This window comes from Cupressus sempervirens, chromosome 9 (genome assembly GCF_028749045.1).
Source record: "Cupressus sempervirens isolate cs-2001-9-10 chromosome 9, ASM2874904v1, whole genome shotgun sequence".
NCBI classification, from domain to species: domain Eukaryota; kingdom Viridiplantae; phylum Streptophyta; class Pinopsida; order Cupressales; family Cupressaceae; genus Cupressus; species Cupressus sempervirens.
Window position 1 is genome coordinate 530,895,878 of NC_143126.1, and position 20,306 is coordinate 530,916,183.

Here is a 20,306-nt window from a genome sequence, read left to right on the forward strand (position 1 = left end):
TTCTTCTTCATCAAATTCATCTTTCATAGCAATTTATACTATCTCATCTTCACCATTATCTGAATCTTTAGCTATAAAACAAGTCTTCTCACCTTTGTCCTTGAATGATTTGTAATTTTTGAAATCCTTCTTGTCATTGCACTTGTGACTTTTCTTCTCATCCTTGCTTTCGTTGTTTGGGCACCTAGCAATAATATGACCAATTTCTTCACATGAAAAATAGATTAGGGGAACTTTACCCTTGTGTTTTCCTCTGCCTCTAGAATATTTTCTTGCAAGTAAAGCTTCAACAACTTCAAGATCACTATTAGAGCTTTCCTCTTATTCCTCTTTACTTTCTGACAGAATGTTCTTTATTTTCTTGCCTTTTTCTTTGAGTAAAAGTTTGGCTTCAAATGTAGATTCAATATTCTTGGAAGCTGGAACATAATTGTCAAAGTTGTCTAGCTCAAAAGTTCTCAATCTTCCTACTAAGGTATCCAAATTTATCTTGTGATATGGCTCACACCTCTTTTCTTGAATAACATATACTCTAATTGCATAGATAGGAAGCAATGTTCTGCGAACTTTTCTCACAATAGTTTCATCCTTGATTTCTCCTCCAGACACTCTGATTGTACTGACAGTGGCTTTGATTTTTTTCACATATTTGGCAACATTTTCATCTTCTCTCATTCTCATTTTATCAAAATATCCTCTAAGGCTTTCTAATTTGGCTCTCCTCACATTGTCATCACCACCATAGATTTCCTTTAGCTTGTTCCACATACCAAACACAGTTTTGTAGTCCTTGATATCATCAAATTCATCATAGCTAAGAGTAGATGCAATATCAATCATCATGGTGTTATGGTTCTTTTTCTCAGCAATATCTCCAACAGATAATGTACTAGTGGGAGTTGTGTATTCTTCATCAAGGTATTTCAAGCTTGTTAATCACTAATGGAGGCTAGATGAAGTCTCATGAGTCCCTGCCATGCTGAAAAGCTTTCTCTATTTAGCTTTGGAATCTCTCTCTTGTAAGACATGCTTAGGTTCTTAAAACCTTTCCTGTAAGCACCAAAAGCTCTGATACCAATTATTGGAAATATAGGAGTAACTAAGAGGGGGGTGAATTAGTTACTACTAAAATAAAACCCAGATCTCTTAGATGTCAACCATAAAAATTGATTTCTACTATTATTCAGTAAATATAATTTTTTTTTATAACTCGGTAAATACAGAGTGTGACTTACTTTTAACTGATCTTAAAATATTCATAGTAATTAATTTGCAAGCATAAGAGAAATAACATGAACACATGAGACACTAGGATTTAACATGGAAACCCAATATGGGAAAATCTACCAATGTAACTAGTTATTGTTTTCACTCTTCTGAAGTGAGCCCTATTAGGAGCCAACCCGGTTAAAAGTTACAAAACACACTATTAGGTGTGACCTTGTTAAAGGATTTAATCACCCTATAAGGAGTCACCTTGCAAGAGGTCTTAAAAAATTTCAATGGAACTATCACCTTGTTAGAGGATTTACAATTGGTTTTTAAACGAACTCTATTAAGAGATTTAGATCACTGCTACAATGGTTAGAGAGTAACAATGAAATTACTTGATTGTGGTGCAACTAAATTGCTAATTATAGATCTCTATCTGCTTCATACTTGATCCTTCTTGAACAAATAACACTTTTCTGCTCCACAAGGATACCTACTTATCCTTCCAGTTCACTATCACTCTTTCTTTCTCAATTCAATCAATACACTTGCACACACTATAAATCTCAACTTGACCTTTCATTTATATCATCTAGATTGTCAAGTCAGCTCAATTACAAACTACAATAACCAACAATCATTATCACAGTCAGCTAGAAACACTACTTAAAATAAATAAGCTTCTTATGCCAAAACAACAAAATCCTTCATTGGCCGACCCTGCTCGGTAAATATTGGTTTTGAGACAATTTTTTGTGTTAACCAACAAAAGCTTGGTTAACACTACTAACTTGAAAAAATAATTTGGCAACCGAGTGAACTCGATGAATGTTGACTCTGTCCAACTTTTCTTCACTAATTATGAGAACTCAATTAACACTGTTTCCTGCTTGAATTCTTTCAACGCCCAAGTGAGCTCGATAGACATTGTCTTCACAGAGTAATATTCAAGAATGCTCGGTAGACAAGGAAAATTTTCTTGCTGACCAAGTGAACTCGGTAAGAACTGACAGACAACTGATATGACATTTGTGTAACATCAAAGATAACACATAATTAGACAATTGTATCCAACAACCTCAAGGGGTCTTCTAGACTCTTCTGATCCATGAAAGAATAAGGAAGATTGTTGCAGAGCAAATATAAACATGGACACAAACAATATGTGATTTTAAAAGAATAAGGCGAGGAGTGACAAACACATGGTATGTGCAACATAGAACTTACAAACATCTCTATTGGTTTGATATTTTAGATCCTGTAGACTTTAATTTATTTCAACGAAACATTGTTCAATTTGATGATGATATTGATTCTAATTAGAATATTTAAGTCTCTATTACTTTCCTAAAATAATGTAAATTTCATGTTACTATAAAATTAGTAAACATTCCAACTTTCTTTATATGAATTATATAATTTTTTATAAAAGTATTATTGTTTACATTCCCATATTTTATATGTCAATTTTTTTTTACAAATATACGATTTATATATTTTTTTGTGTAACAATTTGATAATTGGAAAGTTTTAACATTTTTTTCACATTAAAAGATTACATAGATGTTTTCAATTGTTTTACTATTTGGTTTTAATTATTGAAAATTTCTTACATTGCATTAATTATCAAAATATTTTTCTATTATCTTTTGAGTTGACATATGTTATCCATTGTCTTTTGATTTGACCTATGTTATATGTTACATTCATTTTTCTCAAATATATAATTTACATATTATTTTTTCTATGATCAATATCTCTAACTCAATATGGTTACTTTTCTTCTTCCTATCATTTGGTTTTCCTATATTTGGATTATATCGTTGTTTCCTTCAAAAATTGATAAGTAATAATAGACTCTCATACTATCTTCAAATATTTGCATGTTCAGGAAAGATAAAAAAATGGATTTATCAAACAATGAATATGAAATTATCACACCAAGTCCCGTTGTTTCTTTAAACTTGGATGGCTCCCCTCAAACACCAATTGATAAATTTAAAAAGTCTACACTGCAATGTTGTTATCAAATGATTCAACATTTCAAATCTACAACATTGTTAGTAGATTATGTTTCAGATAATGATATGTTGTGAATGCAGATTGTTGTGGGTAAGGTATGAGAGATGTTTAATCAAGTATCTCGATTTCCAAAATATTTGGAAGAAGTGGAGCATGATCATAATGAAAATGAAGGCCATAACACTATTCTCATTGGTGACTATTTTATTATGTCACCTCATCGTAACAATTAGTCTTTATCATAATTTTTTATAAATGGACTTGTTGACGATTATGTCTACAATTGGTATACATACTTGATAGAAAATACCACTGTATTGAAGTATATATACATAGTCAATCACGTTTATGTTTCATATCATATGTTAGATTATTGAATGTCTTCATTTTGAAACATTTATGTGTTTTTCTATATTTCATGATCACTAATTTTTATAGTTGATAGTAGTATATTGAAGAGATATAAATTTGTTTATACAACTTTTAAAAAAATCATATATTTTTTGTAATAAATATCTATAATCTTTAGAATTAACTTTCATAATGAAGATATTTGTTAATCAAGAAAAAAAAATGGTTATAAGGGGTGAGAAAAAGATGAAGTATAGACAAAAGAGTGAGATGAGATATATTTGTTAATAAGCATATGAATGTTAAACTGAATTGAATTCTAACCTTTAGCCAAACTAACTATACAAATATTTCTAAATTATAGATCTAACATGCAACCAAAATAAACCCTTATTCATTTGACATCATGATTAACCTCATATACAACCAAAACATTGAGGTCAATAGCCAACATATCCATAAGAAACATATATGTAACCCTAATATTAAAAGTGAACATTTACTATTTAGAGCTTACACAAAGAATCAATTGTATGACTAATTAATTATCCAAAATAAAATTTAATTCAATTTGAGACTAAATGCTAATGGTAAACTATATTTAGCTTTCCATCTAATTGGGGCTCCAAACCTAACTATCAAATTTTACAATACATTAAATAAAATGTAGTTCTATACCAAATAGAAGTCTAAATCTTAGTAAAATTAAACATTAACTATATCCATTACTTAATGTATTGCTTACACTAAGTATTACACAAACCCTAACAAAACAATATTATAAAGAAAATATTTCTATCTTCCTAATTAAATACTACCTCTAATATTACTTCAAGTTAAAAAGGAAATCTAGATATGGTACACTACTAAAATAAAATTAAACATTATTGTCCACCAAATGATTAATCTAATATTAAATAGTAAATTAAGTTCAAGCCTTACTTTTAAGAAAATTGTAGAATGACACTAAATTAAATTAACCCATAATCATTAAATTTTAGATTCAAATTGAAGCCTAATACTATTAGTAAGGTTATATGAAATGTCATTTTGTACCTTATTTGATGATTCCTTGAGTATTAAGCCAGTTTACACACATCTCTACACCTAATTAAGCATTATATTTAATTGAACCAAAAACCTATAAAAATATCTCAAACCTAACTATGCAAACAAAATAAATCAAACCCTAACTAAAATTAACTCAAGTATTTAAACAACTAAACCCTATAACAGAAAATTAAACTAAAGCATTTAAACCCTAACTTGCAACAAATTATATACTAACTTACAACATTGAAATTTTTATTATCATGCAATAAAATATTTTTCTTTTTTTTTCAATGTATGAATAATTAATTCAAAATGATGTCTTAATCTTAATATATAATAATCTTAATATATTTGTTAACAATTGAGGTCTCCTTAGTCAAGTCACATGCGATCTATATAAAACTCTTCGTGAAGATATTTGTTAATCAAAAGGAAGATATGGTTAGAAGGGGAGAGAAAAAGATGAAGTACAAACAAAAGAGGGTCATAGGAATATTAAACTGAATTGGATTCTAACCTTTAGCCAAACTAATTATACAAATATTTTTGAACTATACATATAACATTCAACCAAAATAAACCCTTATTCATTTTAAATCATGATTATACCCATTAAACCAAAACTATGAGCTCAGTAGCCAACATATCTATAAGAAACATATATGTAACCCTAATATTAAAATTGATAATCTACTATTGAGAGCTTCTATGGAGAATCAACCCTATGACTAATTAAATAACCATAATAGAAGTAAATTCTATTTGAAGCTCAATTCGAATGGTAAACCATATTTAGCCTTCCATCTAATTGGAGCTCCAAACCTAACTATCAAAATTTACAATATATTAAATAAAATGTAGTTCTATACCAAATAGAAGTATAAGTATTAGTAAAATTAAACATTAACTGTATCCATTACATAATTTAATTTTTACACTAAGTATTTCACAAACCCTAACAAAACAATTGTAAAAAGAAAATATTCTGATGGTCCTAATTAAATGCTACCTCTGATAGTAAGCCAAGTTAACAAATAACTCTAGATATGATACACTAATAAAATAAAATTAAACATTATTCTCCACCAAATGATACACTAATATCAAATTGTAAATTAAGTTGAAAACTTACTTTTAAGAAAATTGTAGAATGACACTAGATTAAATTAACCCTTATCATTAAATTTTAGATTCTAATTTAAGCCTAACTCTATCATTAAGGTTATATGAAATGTCATTGTGTACCTTATTTGATGTTTCCTAGAGTATTAAGCCAAGTTTACACACATCTCTACACCTAACTAAGCATTATATTTAATTGAACCTAAAACCTATAAAAATATCTCAAACCAAACCATGGAAACAAAATAAATCAAACCCTAACTAAAATTAAGTCAAATATTTAAATAAAATAATTAAACCCTATAAAAGAAAATTAAACTAAAGCATTTGAAATCTACCTTGCAACATATTATATACTAACTTACAATATAGAGATTTTTTTATTATCATGTAACAAAATATTATTCTATTTTTTCAACCTATGTATAATTAATTCCAAATAATATATTTATCTTAATATATAATAATTTTTACTAAATTGTCTGATCATAGGGATGAGAAAAATGGCTTTGCAAGTGTTGCATGAGCGTGGCCATCTAGGCTCAACTTGCATGTGGTCTTCTAATGGCTACATAAATTTTTGGAGGTCGGATCTAATCTCTTCTTCTCTGGAGCTTCTTGGGGGTGGGTTTTTACACTATTCTGGGGGGAGGCTCTTTTCTTTTGAAGCAGGTGTATATTCTAGGTAGTGGGGTCATGATCTTGGTGTCCAGTGGAGTGTACCTTCATCGTTGGGCTCCTAGTTTCAATTTTGACATTGCTTTCTCATTTGCTATTCTGTGCTCTTTGATGGGTAATGGAGAATCTTCAAGGGTTTGTCCAAATATGGACTTTCACTTCGCTTTTGGTTCGAAGCCCTCTCCACAAGGTTCTAATATTTTTGATAATAACCTTTTTTTGGTGGAGCCTGAGAAAGTTGAGATGGGCTTGGCAGGGGGGCCTAGAATTCCAAACATTAATGGGTGCCTTGAACGATGTAAAGAGAAGCTGAATGCAGTCATTCCAATGGAGATTTTGGTTGATGACATTGATTATTATGCTCGACATTCTCTTTATTGCAAATTCTTAGGTTTAAAATTTTCGTTGCAATTCTTGGATATGTGGGCTCAAAAGACATGGATGCTTAAGGGAGAGATGGAGATACACCTCTTGGAAAATAACTATTTCATTGTTACATTTGACTGTTTAGCTGATTGGAATAGGATTTTTGAAGGGGGGCCGTATTTTTATAACCAGGTGGGCTTATTCATTAAGCCATGGCATGCTGGCTTCAACCTAATAGAGGAACTTCCAAATTGGGTTCCAATTTGGGTTTGTCTTCCAAGGCTCCTTGTGGAATGCTAACAAAAGGATGTGTTGTACCTATTAGCATCGAAGATGGGGAAACCTATAGGTTTGTCTTAGCAAATGTAATTCAAAAAAGTAATGACTTTTGCCCAATTATGCATAGAAATTAATTTAAGTAAACCATTGTCAGACTTTTTAGAAGTGAGTGAAATAGATTATTCATGGGTGCAATAGCTAGATTATGAAACACTTCCTTTCCATTGTCGTTTCTGTCATGAGTAGGTCACCTCCTGTGCAGAAGTCCAAACGCCAAGCCTTTGGAGGCTCAATCTTCTCAACCTTCGATTAATCCACCTAGTATGGATAAGGGCAAGGACCCCATTCAGGGTTTTAGTGGTAGGGAATATGATTTTATTCCCGTTAGAGGCTGAAATAGAAATAAAGGTCATAAAAGGACTTTGAAGGATATGTAGGATGAGGACACCTCCAATAGGTTTGAGGTGCTGGAGGATCTTAGTCAATAGGAGGTGAACCTAGGATTTCTAGATGTAGATCATGGGACTTTGGATATTGATCAGCATGGTCCTTCAGTTGAGGCAATGCCTGCTCCCCAATAGGAGGGGGGTATGGGAGTGCCATGCTTTGGTGAGGTCAGGAAAGATCCTGGTCAGGTAATACTTAACTTAGAGGTGATTATGGCTATGCTTATTGATGGGACTTTGGCTCTAGGGACAAATTGACAAATGGGGACTCAAGTTGAGTTGGGTGTTAGTACTGAGGTAGTGAAAGATAGTGTGGATAAGGTTCAACTCTTGCAAAAATTTGGTCTAGAGGTGGGTAAGAAGAATATTAAGGCATCCTTATAGTTGGGTATTCTGCAAAACATTCTCAAGAAGGGGGGGCTGGAGAAAATTTCTAAGCTAGGTAGGAAGAAGGATGAGGAAAAGATTAAGATGATAGGGGAGACTTTGGTAGAGTCAAGGTCAGTCGAGACTCTAGATTCACATTTCTCATGCTCCTCAAAATGATAGTTCTCTCTTGGAATGTAAGGGACTTGAATAGTGGCCCTAGACAAAAAGTTGTTCGGGATTTGATTAGGTTTCATTCACCTGATGTTCTTTTTCTACAGGAGACTAAGATCTCCATGGAGGGTATGATGGATTTAGTTCCTAAGTTATGGGGGAATGGTGGATGCCAATGCACTAGTGCTCAAGGGTCCTCTAGTAGGGTGGTGTGCTTATGGAACCCACGTAAGATCTGCCCCCTTTGGTGGGTGTCTTTTAAGTCCTCCCTTTCCATGGTGGCCTCTTGTTTTATGTCACAAGAAATTTCTCTCTTCTCCAATGTGTATGTGTCTATGGAGTTGCAGGGAAAGCAACTTTTGTGGTCTAACATTCGTTTAGTTCACAACTTATTTCCTCACCATCCTTGGATTATATAAGGTGATTTTAATGCTATCACAGAGCTTAGAGAGAAACATGGTGGTATTGCAAGGTTGGAGGCTCCTGCTTTATTGCTACAGGACAATATCTCTTCTTTGAATCTTGTGGATATCAAGCTTGGCAATGGTATTTTTACTTGGAATAATAGGAGGATTGATCATGCTTCTATTTTTGAAATACTTGATAGATTTTTGGTGTCTAGTTTCTGGGTGAGGAATAGGTGGTTGACTAGCTCTAAAATTTTGGATGGTCATGGTTCTAACCATTGGCCTATTAAGCTAGTGGTTGATGTGCCTCAACGGTGTGCTAGACAAACCCTTAAAGTTCCAAATCATGTGACTTAGGGATGAATCTCTTCATGATTTGCTCCTTAGTTGGTGGGATTAGGGGAAGCCAGCATATGGCACTGCCATGTACTCTTTCTCAAAGAGGCTCCAGTATATTAAATACATATTGAAAAGATGAAATAGGAAGCATTTTGGTAACTTATTTTAGGAAAAGCAAAAGGCACGAGATAATCTGTACCTAATTACTAAACAAATTCAAGATCAAGGCCTCTCAGAGGAGTTGAGTTTATTAGAGGTTGTTTCAACAAAAGAGTTTGAGGAATGGGAGTTAAGAGAAGAGATTTTTTGGAAACAAAAGTCTCGTATTGAACTAGGGATCAAAAACTACTTTCTTCCATAACTCAGTTAAGAATTAGAGACAAGGTAATGCTATTTCTTCTATTTTGTTGCCTAATGGGGAATCTTTGTCCTCTTTAACCTCTATTTCAGCCGAATGAATTCAATATTTCTCTTCCCTTTTCTCTCAGGATTTGCCTCCCGCAGAGGAGGATTAATCAAAAAAATTATATTGTATCCCAAAGCTGGTGACTAATGAAATGAATTAATCACTGCTTACTCCTATTACCTTGTCGGAGCTCGAGAAGGTTGTGTTCCAGATGAAGAAAGGTAAAGCTCCTGGGCCTAATGGATTCCCCATTGATTTTTTTCAGGAGTTATGGGAAATGGTTAATTTGGACCATTTAGAAGTTTTCCAAGAATCCTTTATTCATAAACAAATGTTGAAGTCCTTGAATGCTACATTTTTAGCTCTTATTCCTAAGAAGAAGGGAGCTAACTCCTTGGATTTGTTTAGGTCTATAGTACTATGTAATGTTGTATATAAAATTATTACTAAATTGATTGTGGAACGATTGAAGCCTTGGCTTGATGACTTAATTTTTGAAGAGTAGGGGAGTTGTGTAGCTAGAAGATAGATCATGGATAGGGCGGTTATTACTACTGAGGCCATCCATTCTATGGAATCCTCAAAAGATAAATCTATGTTTATTAAGTTGGACATGGCTAAAGCATATGGTTGTGTTAAATGGAGCTTTCTATTTAAAATCCTTGGAGCTTTTGGGTTTGTTGAGGATTGGATTGAATGGGTTAAGAGTTGTGTCACTTCCTCCTTTTCGGTGCTTATCAATGGTGATCCCACTATTTGTTTGGTGCTTCTAGAGGCCTCAAGTAGGGAGATCCCCTATCTCCTTACTTATTTATCCTCCTTGTGGAAGGCCTAGGAAGACTCATTCATGCTCAGGTTTCTAGTGGCTTGCTTCAGGGAGGAGTTGGGGAGATGATATTCCCCCTCAGTCTCATCTACAATTTGTAGATGATACTGCCTTGATGGGCAGGGCTAAGGTTAAGGAGGCTCTCAATTGGCACAATGTTTTGGATACATACTTGGCAGCTTCTGGGTAGTGCATAAATGAGGGGAAGTCTTTCATGTATTTCTTCCACACTCTTAGGGTATTTAAAGGAGAATTGTAGGTATTCTTTAGTTTCAGATTGGTTCGCTTCCTTTTTCCTATCTTGGAATCCCTCTTGTTGTTCGTTCTCTCCCCAAAAGATTTTAGCAAGAGACTCTTGATAAGTTTCGAGGATTGGTCAGTTATTGGACCTGTAGGTGGCTTTCTTTGGCAGGTAAAGTGACTCTTCTAAAGTCAGTGGTCTAGGCTCTTCTTGTTTATAAATGCTTTATTCTTTCAGCTCCTTCAAGTTTTATTAAAGATTTTGAGAAATGTCTCATCAATTTCTGTGGGTTGGTAATCTTCTTCATAGAAAATGGAGTATGGTGAAGTGGGATGTTGTTTGTAGGCCAAAGCAGGAGGGGGGTCTTGGTTTATGTTAGACCGATTTGAATGGACAAGCCTTGGCTACTGAGTTGTATTGGCATTGGTGCTCGCATCAACATATGTGTTGGGATAAAATTTTGACCTTCAAATACTTGGGGGCGATAGAAAGTAGGGAGGTAGCAAGGTTCAATATGGAGGGGAAAGGCTGTGTGATTTGGAGTACCTTAAATGTGGTGCCAAATTGGTGAAACAGGGACTTTTTTGGATTTGTAATGGGATCGAGATGCTCTTTTCTGGCATGATTCTTGGGATGGACACCCACCCATTGTGACATCTCATCCCCATCTCGAAGATTTGTGCCAAATTTTTGTGGAGGTGGGTTGGAGTCATGTGGTAGACTTCAAATCTCAACAATCTTTAGGTTAAATTTTTGTGTCCAGATGGAAGGTTCTCTTGGATTGACCTCCTGGTGGTGTAGTAAAGGATCGTTAAGAACTTGCTAAGATTTTATTAGGCTATGTTTGTAATTCCCTCCAAGGGGTTGATGTGCTTGCTTAGGGTCCTAACTTGAAAGGAAAATTTTTGGTTGCCTCTGGTTATTAGGTTTTGGATAAACAAGCTTTTGGAAGCTCACAGGTTTCTTGGTGGAAGCATGTTTGGAAAAAAATTGCTTGGCCTAAGTGTAATTCTTTCTCTTTGCTCGTGGTTCAAGGAAGTGTCTTAGTTGGGATAATCTACGGAAATGAGGATTCTAGGGCCCTTCCATGTGCATTCTATGTGGTCAACATGATAAATGCATATCACATCTCTTTTTCAATGTTGTTTTGTTAAGACTATTTGGCATCATTGGTGGAATCTTTGGAGCTTACTGTGTTGCCATGTCTCTTCTTTGGAGGACTTTTGGAAGAGATAGGGTTCTTCTCCTACTACAACCTCTTTGCTTAAAATAGCATGGAACATTGGTCCTAGTTTGATTGTTTGGCACATTTGGTTGGAACGTAATAGAAGAATATCCTTCGATAAAAAATTGCTCATGAGACAACTTTGGAGGTGAATTCTTGGGGCTTTGCAAGAGACTTTGACTGTAAAGTATGACTTGTCTATGTTGATTGATCCTGTGGACTTGTGTGTTGTAAATGCCCTGGGTCTTGTCATAGGGGAGAAGAGTATTTTGAGAAAAGTGCATTATAGGTGAGGTGCGAGAGGGTTGCTCATGAGGGCTTTTGGTGCCCGCCTTCTCTAGGGGAGTTGAAAATTAACATGGATGGGTTGTCTAGGGGTAACCTTGGGCATGCTGGGGTTGGTGGTATTGGTAGAGACAACCTTGGAGTGGCGGTTTTCTTCTTTTCTATGTATCGAGGTTTGCAAACTAATAATCTTATGGAGGCAAGTGCTATTCTCCTAGCAATTGAGCACATGGTTGCCCTTGGATGGTGATAGATTGTTTGTGAAGTTGATTCTCAGGTGGTTATTGATATGTTGAATAATCAAAATTTGAAGGATGCAAATTGGCAACTAGTTGTGGTTGTCAAACTGATTATTTCTCTGTGCTCTACCTTGGTGTCCATTGTTTTCTACCATATTCCATGAGAGTGGAATAGGGTGACTGATGGGCTGGCTAGATGGGCATTAGAAAAGACTTATTCTTCGTTTGTGGATGATTGGGGCAATCTCCCTGCTGATATGTCCCCTATTCTTGAGGAGTGGGTTGCTGAGGATATGAAGTTCTTCTTGGGTGTGAATTAATTCTTGTTATTTTTGGCCCCTTGTGGCATCTCTCTTTGGACTTTGTATTGCTGTTATGATTCAATAAAGTTTTTACCCTTTTAAAAAAATATGTTTACTAGATTTCTTACTCTATCAAAATGCTCTCTATACTAATTTTTAAATTCAATAGATAATCTTAAAATTAAAATTATACAATTTTTTTCTAATTATATTATAGATTCTAGGTAACATAAGAAGAATGAGTAGAGTTAACTTAAAATTTTATTGGTGTTCCTTACCATTCTTGATGCTACTATATATATATATATATTCACACACAAAAAATAGTGGAGAGCCATCGAGGTTTTAATTTATTTTGCTAGATGAATTTTATTATACAAAAGCTATGATATAGCAAGAGTCTCGCCTACTGTTAAAAAGAGAGAGTTAAAGTTGAATAAAAATTGCACTAGCAATAAAATCGTTAACTGGTCTATGATTCTTAAAACAATACCATTTTAGCTACATATGTTGATTTGAAAACTTATAACATTTTAAAGTAAAGAATCTTCTCATAACTTACTGAAGAAATCTGTATTATTTGAATGTAATGTGCTAACTTAAAAGAATTGATAATGACTCAACTTTCCTCTTTCCAACAACCCATAGTGAATTCATAAACTAGTTGCGAGTAGCTAAACAAAATGTTAAATTCAAACTTTTCAATGCATTTATTTAGTTTTCATTGAACAATAAATGGAAACTATTCATCATGGATTCTTGATCAATTTATCATTTCAATCAAGACAATGATAAAATGATTTTTATTAAAATTTTAATGAATGCTTATTAGATGAAATGAGAAATCAAGGCCAAAGAAATATGCCACATTATCATTGCTTTAGAAAAGTCGATAACCTTTACCATGAATTACCAATAGGCCAATTTCAAACTCAGAATGATTCCATTAGTGTTTCAAGGTTATAAATCAAATGTTGATACAAAGGCAATAATGCAACTTTTACATTCAAAATCAAGATCTTAAAAAGTGGTTATTTGAACCCCATTAATGTTGGTTTGATATGGCTTTTCCAACAATCCAATTTTTTTTTTAAAATTTTGATCTCACTAATTCTTGAATCAATTACAACAAAGAATATTAAACAAATTTAGAGTTGGACATTCATAACCAAATAGGTAGCTATTCCATTCATCACAAAACAATACTACCATGAAATGCATTATAAAAGCCTCACTCAAAACAATCATACCCTCAACCAGATAACTAGCTCTAGAGGGAAAATAATCGAACCCATTTCTAGTCTTTATAAGAGTCTTAGGTAGTTACAAATATGTTTACCTAAATATGTGAGTTATCATATTAGTTACAATTTTAATACGATTCCCAACTAATATTTTGATAAAATAAATATTTGAATTTCTTCAAAACATAATAAAAAATAGCAATTTAAAAAGAAATATTACCAAAAACATTTTACATAGCACATTTCATACTTGTCAAAATAAAATAAAATAATGTCACAATCTATACAACAAGTTCTTTAAAACTTTGAATAAAATCTTTTAAAAATATTATTAAAAATAAATATATATTAAAAAAAAAAAGAATGATCTTAATACTATATTTTGTGGAGGTTAATTTTTTTAAACATAGATTTTATATGAAATATATTTACTAAAACATAATATTAATCTTTATCTCTATATTATCTAAAAGAAAAAAAAATACTAGCAAAAATATAACCAACCAATTCTAGAAAAAGACAGAGTATTTAAAAAATAAAAATAAAAATAAGATAACTCAAAGAACATTACTAACATAATAATATCATAAATTATATTGATTTTTTAAAAGAAAAATAGAAAAAACCACAACCAAAAATTCCACCAACCAATTAGAAAAAAGAAAAAGTTTTTAAGAAATAAAAATAAAAATAATATAACTCAAAAACATTATAAATATAATTTAATATTTTAGAATGCATTCAAACTAATTGTAGAAAATGAGGTGAAAACATAAGTCTCTACCTATATAGGCAGGACTAAAAATTGAAGTCTAATATCTCTCCACTATATATATATAGTAATTAGTGCTAATCTTTTTTAACATTCTCCCCTTTAGAAAATAGCAAAACTTATATCTTACATCAGCTATTTAGAGATCCAACTCAACTCTATCATGGATATAACTACACCAATAGAAAAAACTTTAAAATTAACTAATTTATTAATTATATCCTTTAAAATGTTAAAAAAGACTAATGCTATCCTCTATTGTAATAATTTGCTAAAGATAGTAATGATAAAAAAGATTAACAAGGAATGATGTCCTCTATTGTGATGAAGTTGTACAAGATGCAACATGCTAAGACAATCTTAGTCTGTGTCATAATTTGATACAATGTTGCTTCAGAATGTCAAATGTACGCTCTATTGTATTCCAAAGTGAGGAGTTTTGGTGATTAAATAGCTCTCATGGAGAGTTAATCAGATTTGATCTACAAAACTCCTTTAGATGGTAGAATGTACACTGATAAGGGGCAAGAAATCCAAGTACATTTGGATATCCTATATCAACCAAATAAAATTTACCTACAAAAATGTACCAAAAGTATATTGATATAACCTTGACACATCTCTCATAGAATCAAAGGAACTAAACATTAACAAGTTAATTGCACATGCCGGGCATAACTACTAGTGGTATGATCTGGACAAAGTAGAAGCAAGAACAAAACTATTTGTTGTAGACCCTTCCTAACCAACAAGAATGTATTGAAACTTAAAATCAAAGAAACACACACTCATAACATTTTGTGATAGATTGCCTTTTCTATCACGATATTTAGTTTGGTTCTTAACATCAATAGTAATTGGTATCGATATATGTGTCCCATCTATTGCTCCAATACAATCCTACAAATTGCGAATTTGCATTCAAAAACTTAGAATTATGAGTAATAATCAACATAACAAATATGTGCCAATAGGAGAGGTACCTTGAGTAGGGATCAAAACGATCCTTCCCAAGAATTTGAGGAGGAGGGTTTGGCTCAGCAAGCATCATATAGTCAGCATGGAGTGTTAAGATAGCCCTCCTTCTGGAAGTATCTACTAATTGTCTCTCCTGAGTGACCAAAAACTAATTGTCTCTCCTGAGTGACCAAAATTATGAGCAATCTTAAGATTCCTCAAATTGTGCCCAAGTGTGAACATCACTAGTTGTTCTTCTAAAGTGATGTTGCAAGAATCTCCAATGATTCCTTTTTGCCTAAGAATAGTGGATAGACGAAAGAAGGTTGTCTAGTCATACAAAGCTGGTCATGACAATCAGTCTCATTTGAATGAATAATACTCTTTCAAAATAAGATTTCATCTCTTATGCGCTTACGCCTCTCTCTTCTAGTTTCTTGTGTAGATGCTGCAATAGATATTTCAAGGGCAACAAGAGTAGCTACAAGAGCAAGCATGATTCTAGTCCTCCTACCAATGAGACTATGAATCTTTGGATCATTAGCAAGATCCATCAATGACCTAGATACAAATCAGTACCAAAGATGAGGAGAGTGAAATCTAAAACAAAAATCAGTTTGCTAACATGAATATTAACCTGTAAATTGTAAGCTTTCCCTACACATTTGAACAGGTTATATAAGTTATTATTATATTTAGAAGACATCTTTGTATACACCCAACTTTCTGTTATATTAATGAAACTAAAAGTCAAGCATTGAATGTGCAGCAATATAGTGACATAGAACTCAAACAACACCATAACACAATTAACAACATACTTTACATGAATATTAACATTGCATAACTATCAGTTAGTTTACCTCTAGACCTAATCATGTAGCAAGAAGTCTGGTCCAGCGGTGGAAGGATTTGAGTTCTGATTTGAGTTCTTATGGCTGAAGTATTGGGTTGTCTAATTAAGCAACAATGCTAACAGATAACATTGGAAGGGCATTATCATCAAAATAGAACAAGATGACGCAGAGGAGAGGAGAGAAGAGGAGAGGATAGGTAGTGAGAGTGACACAGTGACAAACATGGGAGTAGCCTCTAGGCCTAAACATCATCAATACCAAGACCAATAATTGAATTAACTAAGCTTGATTAGCTTAGCTTAATGGAGTAGTATAAGTTGTACAACATACCGAGAAAGTTGTGTAATGGAATGCTTGCATTTACTACCTCATTGAATGCAGGTTCTGCGTCTCTTAAGCAGGGTTGCATAGCATTTGGGCATCTGCAATGGATGACCAGTACAAATGTTCTTTCATTCTTGTGGTGTTTTTAATGCTGCTAGGGGTCAGTGAGACTTCGGCTTCCCTGTCTCAGAAGGGAGTCAACTATGAAGGTATGATTCTGTCAGATACAGTTTTTATCTCTTCTATTCACAGTTTATTTGCATTGCATTTGTTAAAAACCCAGATACACATGACACCTATTTGAGTTTTCCAGAACACCCATTTCACTTGCATTGCATTCCACATGATAACCATTTCGTTTGCATTATACACCCTCTGATACCCGTTTCATGTGCATTGCAGTGGTAGCTCTAATTAGAGATGCACTTATAGACACGAACAATGTGTTGAGAGAGTGGGACATAAACTCTGTGGACCCTCGCAGTTGGAGCACAATCAGTTGTGCAACTGATGGATCTGTCATGGCAATGTGAGTGTAATATAACCTGTTCTTTCTGATTTAGTTTTGGGGTTATTGAAATCACTGTTTTGGGAAAAAGAGCTGATGTTTTGTCACAACAATGCGAGCTGTCATATAGGTTTTTTAGCTGCTTCATTTTTGTCATTTTTGAAACTTAGGTGTTTGTAATTAGAGCCTCCACTGTTTTTCATTAAATGGCAGGTTAATGCCCCACGAGAGTTTGTCTGGAACTCTTTCCCCATACATTGGAAACTTGACAAATCTTCAGTCCTCGTAAGTTAAACGCTCTTCTTAATCAATGGCTTATGTTTAACTTTAGAGTAAGAAATCGCTTGAAGATTTATTGTCTAATATCTCACTATTACAATTGAACCCTAAAAACCTTGCTGCAGCTTCTTAAGTATTTTATGTTGCAACTGTAAATAACTGTCAGATATGTTGTGACGATGTAACAATGGAATCTTGCAAGTTAAAAGTACATGTTTTCATCTATGGTTGTGTTTGCCTCTATATGCTAGGTGTATTCAGAGACTGTTACTAGCCTTGTTTTGCAACTTTTTGTTTTTTCAAATTTTCAGCTGTGTGATCATAATATAAATTTGAGCTTTTTTCGCAATTGTTGTTGCCAGCGCTGCCAAAGTATTTGATACTTAGCCACGTGGGTAATAAATAAAAACCACATGGATAGATATAATATTTTTATTATTGTTGCTCCGAGACTGATTTTATGGATAATGAATCTTGGGTTTTTCATGCAATTTGATCGAATAAATTTAAGACCAAACGGGCCAAACCACAAGTCATCTGATTGGGATGCAGCTACGGCAAAAATTTATAGTAATAATGCCTAAAACAATGCTTTTGGAAAACAAGATATTTGTCTCCTTTCTGGTGAATTCCACTAAATGGAGACATCACAGTGTGTGTATATATATATATATATCACCACTATAAAAAAAATTCCCTATTTAATAAGTTATCACAACTGCTTTTAAGTTTTATGCTTAGAAAGCATTGCCAGGCAGCTAATATTTCCATAAGAACTCAGCAAACTAATGAGTAGCAGTAGACCTCATCCTTGGAGTGAAAAACTTGGTCATAAATCAATTGAGAGGGTCCCTGGCTTGTCTTCTCAGAGAGTATAATTAATTGTGACCGCACTCAGTATCTTGGGAGTACTATTGCACAATCAAGAAATTTAGTCTTTATTTCTTGAGATCATTATGTTATTGATTGCAAACTACTCCATTTTAGAGATCTGGGTAAGAGTGTTGTGACTAAAATTAGGTTCCGAGTCATTGTTGCAGATGACAATTGTGCTATACAGCTGAACAACTGTATTAGACAGTAATTGGTGAATCTTGTCTTTGAAAAAACAAGGGTTTCACAGAAGAGAATAAAGGAAAACTGTATAGGAAACATTTCACCTCAAAATGCTTCTGTATACATCACCAAAATGAAAACAGATAGGATATAAAGTATCACCTACTCCAAGAAAGGAACTCCTAAGAATTGAGAAAAGAAAACAATTAAATGAAATGGATGTTATGATATTTTCAACAATTTATTCAAAATAATTAATACATGTTCATTTGTTTGACGAGGGACATGTTTTTATTAAATTGATAATAGGTCCCTCAATTTAGCACACTGGAGCACATTGTATCAAATCAACTGTTACTAAAAATACTCCACCCAAGAGAGGTGCAATGGATACGATTTCCATTAACTTTTGAAGAGGAAGAGTTAAAAAGACAATCAAAATTGAAACTGTGCATTTAATTTTGAAATCCATCAGTAATGAACCAATTACAAAACATATCATCAAAATTTCTGACCTGTATGAACATCTTGCAGACTGAAAGATATACGAATTTGTAAATAATAAAGGTATTGTGAAACTAATACAAACCCTAGTCGTTTCTCCCAAAGTTGATATTTTCCTGTATAACACAAACCCTAGCTTAGCTATATCATAGTACCCGAAGAGTATAGGGACCCTAGCTGCAGATGAATACTTTCTCTGTGCAAAGATCTCCCAGAAATCAATAAATCCTGCTCACAAAAACAAAACCCATCATCAGTTGCCGTTAATAAAATCTTAAAAAAAATACAAACACAGCAAAAACCCATCATCAGTTGTAAGCAAACCAACACCTTTGCTTCTATTTCTCAGCAAAAACCATCTCCTACGACTCTGGTTGGCAACAAGCAAATACCTCCACGAGAAGAAACCTCCACAAATGTTCGTTGGCAATGAATGTCAAAAACTCCAAAGTGCATCGAGTGGCAAAAGAAGGAAAAATCCTGCTCTGCCTTCCTTTTTCACGCACCCGATGAGACATTCAAATGAGTTTTTAAAAATATGGAATAAGCATAGCTTATTCTTATTCCATGTTTTTTTTGGGAATCCCACTCCGCCCAATTTGAGGTCAAATGAGGAGAGTCGAATTTTAATTCTGATTTGGTGAATTGCAAACAAACGTGATATTGGTGAATGCATGAATTGGGAATTTCTTATTCCACCCGAATTTCTTCAACCATACGGGGCCTAAAAGAACATGTTAATTCCAAAAACAATATACACCTTGCACTATGTGCATTCTGACCGCATTTATTTTTACTCAACAAGAAGTGCAGGTACGTGATTAGATAGGTAGAGTACATGGCGATGGCCATGACTATCTGTACAAGGCATGGCTGAGTATTGAAAATTCTTATTAATGATTTAATCATCTGTAACATTTACCAGCCAGAATAAACTGCCCCTTGCTTGCAAAGCCTCTCCTTGGTGAAAGCTTGTTTGCAAACTTTAGATCCTTAAATCTCTGGGAGTAGAGATAATTCTAGAAATAAGTATAGCTCTAAATCAAAACTTGTGAGTTAGTCCAAAACACTTGAAAAATGACCACAAAACAAATAATGAGTTATAATTATGCCCTGTCATTATGGAACCACCAAGGAGTCTCTTTTGTGGATCTGCTACTTCTACAATTTTAGACATTATCTGGGGCCTTTTCTTTAATGCAGTAGAGAATATTGAAAGAATGCTGATACATACAGAGCCAACAATTATAGCTGGAGTCTAGGAATCATATATAGTAGAACGGATATATCTCTCTCTATACTCACATGTAATCCATGCAAGCACGATGAGGTTAACATAGGAGCCAAATAACATAAGGGTTTCAAATATTAATGAGCATAGATTTCAAAACCTCATTTGTTCATTTCATATTCCACCATGGTAGGGTTTGTGATTAAATAGGTTTCAAAGAGACGTTGGAGAAGGA

At 33.5% G+C, this 20,306-nt stretch overlaps 1 long non-coding RNA gene across 1 annotated transcript; it reads right to left on the reverse strand.

Moving 5' to 3' along the window:
* Positions 1 to 18,759: 18,759 nt before the first annotated feature.
* On the reverse strand, positions 18,760 to 19,460 carry LOC149539683 (uncharacterized). The gene is made up of 2 exons (XR_016355932.1): positions 19,171 to 19,460; positions 18,760 to 19,068 (listed from the first exon to the last, which is right to left on the reverse strand). It is a non-coding gene; the product is annotated as an uncharacterized LOC149539683 (long non-coding RNA).
* Positions 19,461 to 20,306: the final 846 nt, after the last annotated feature.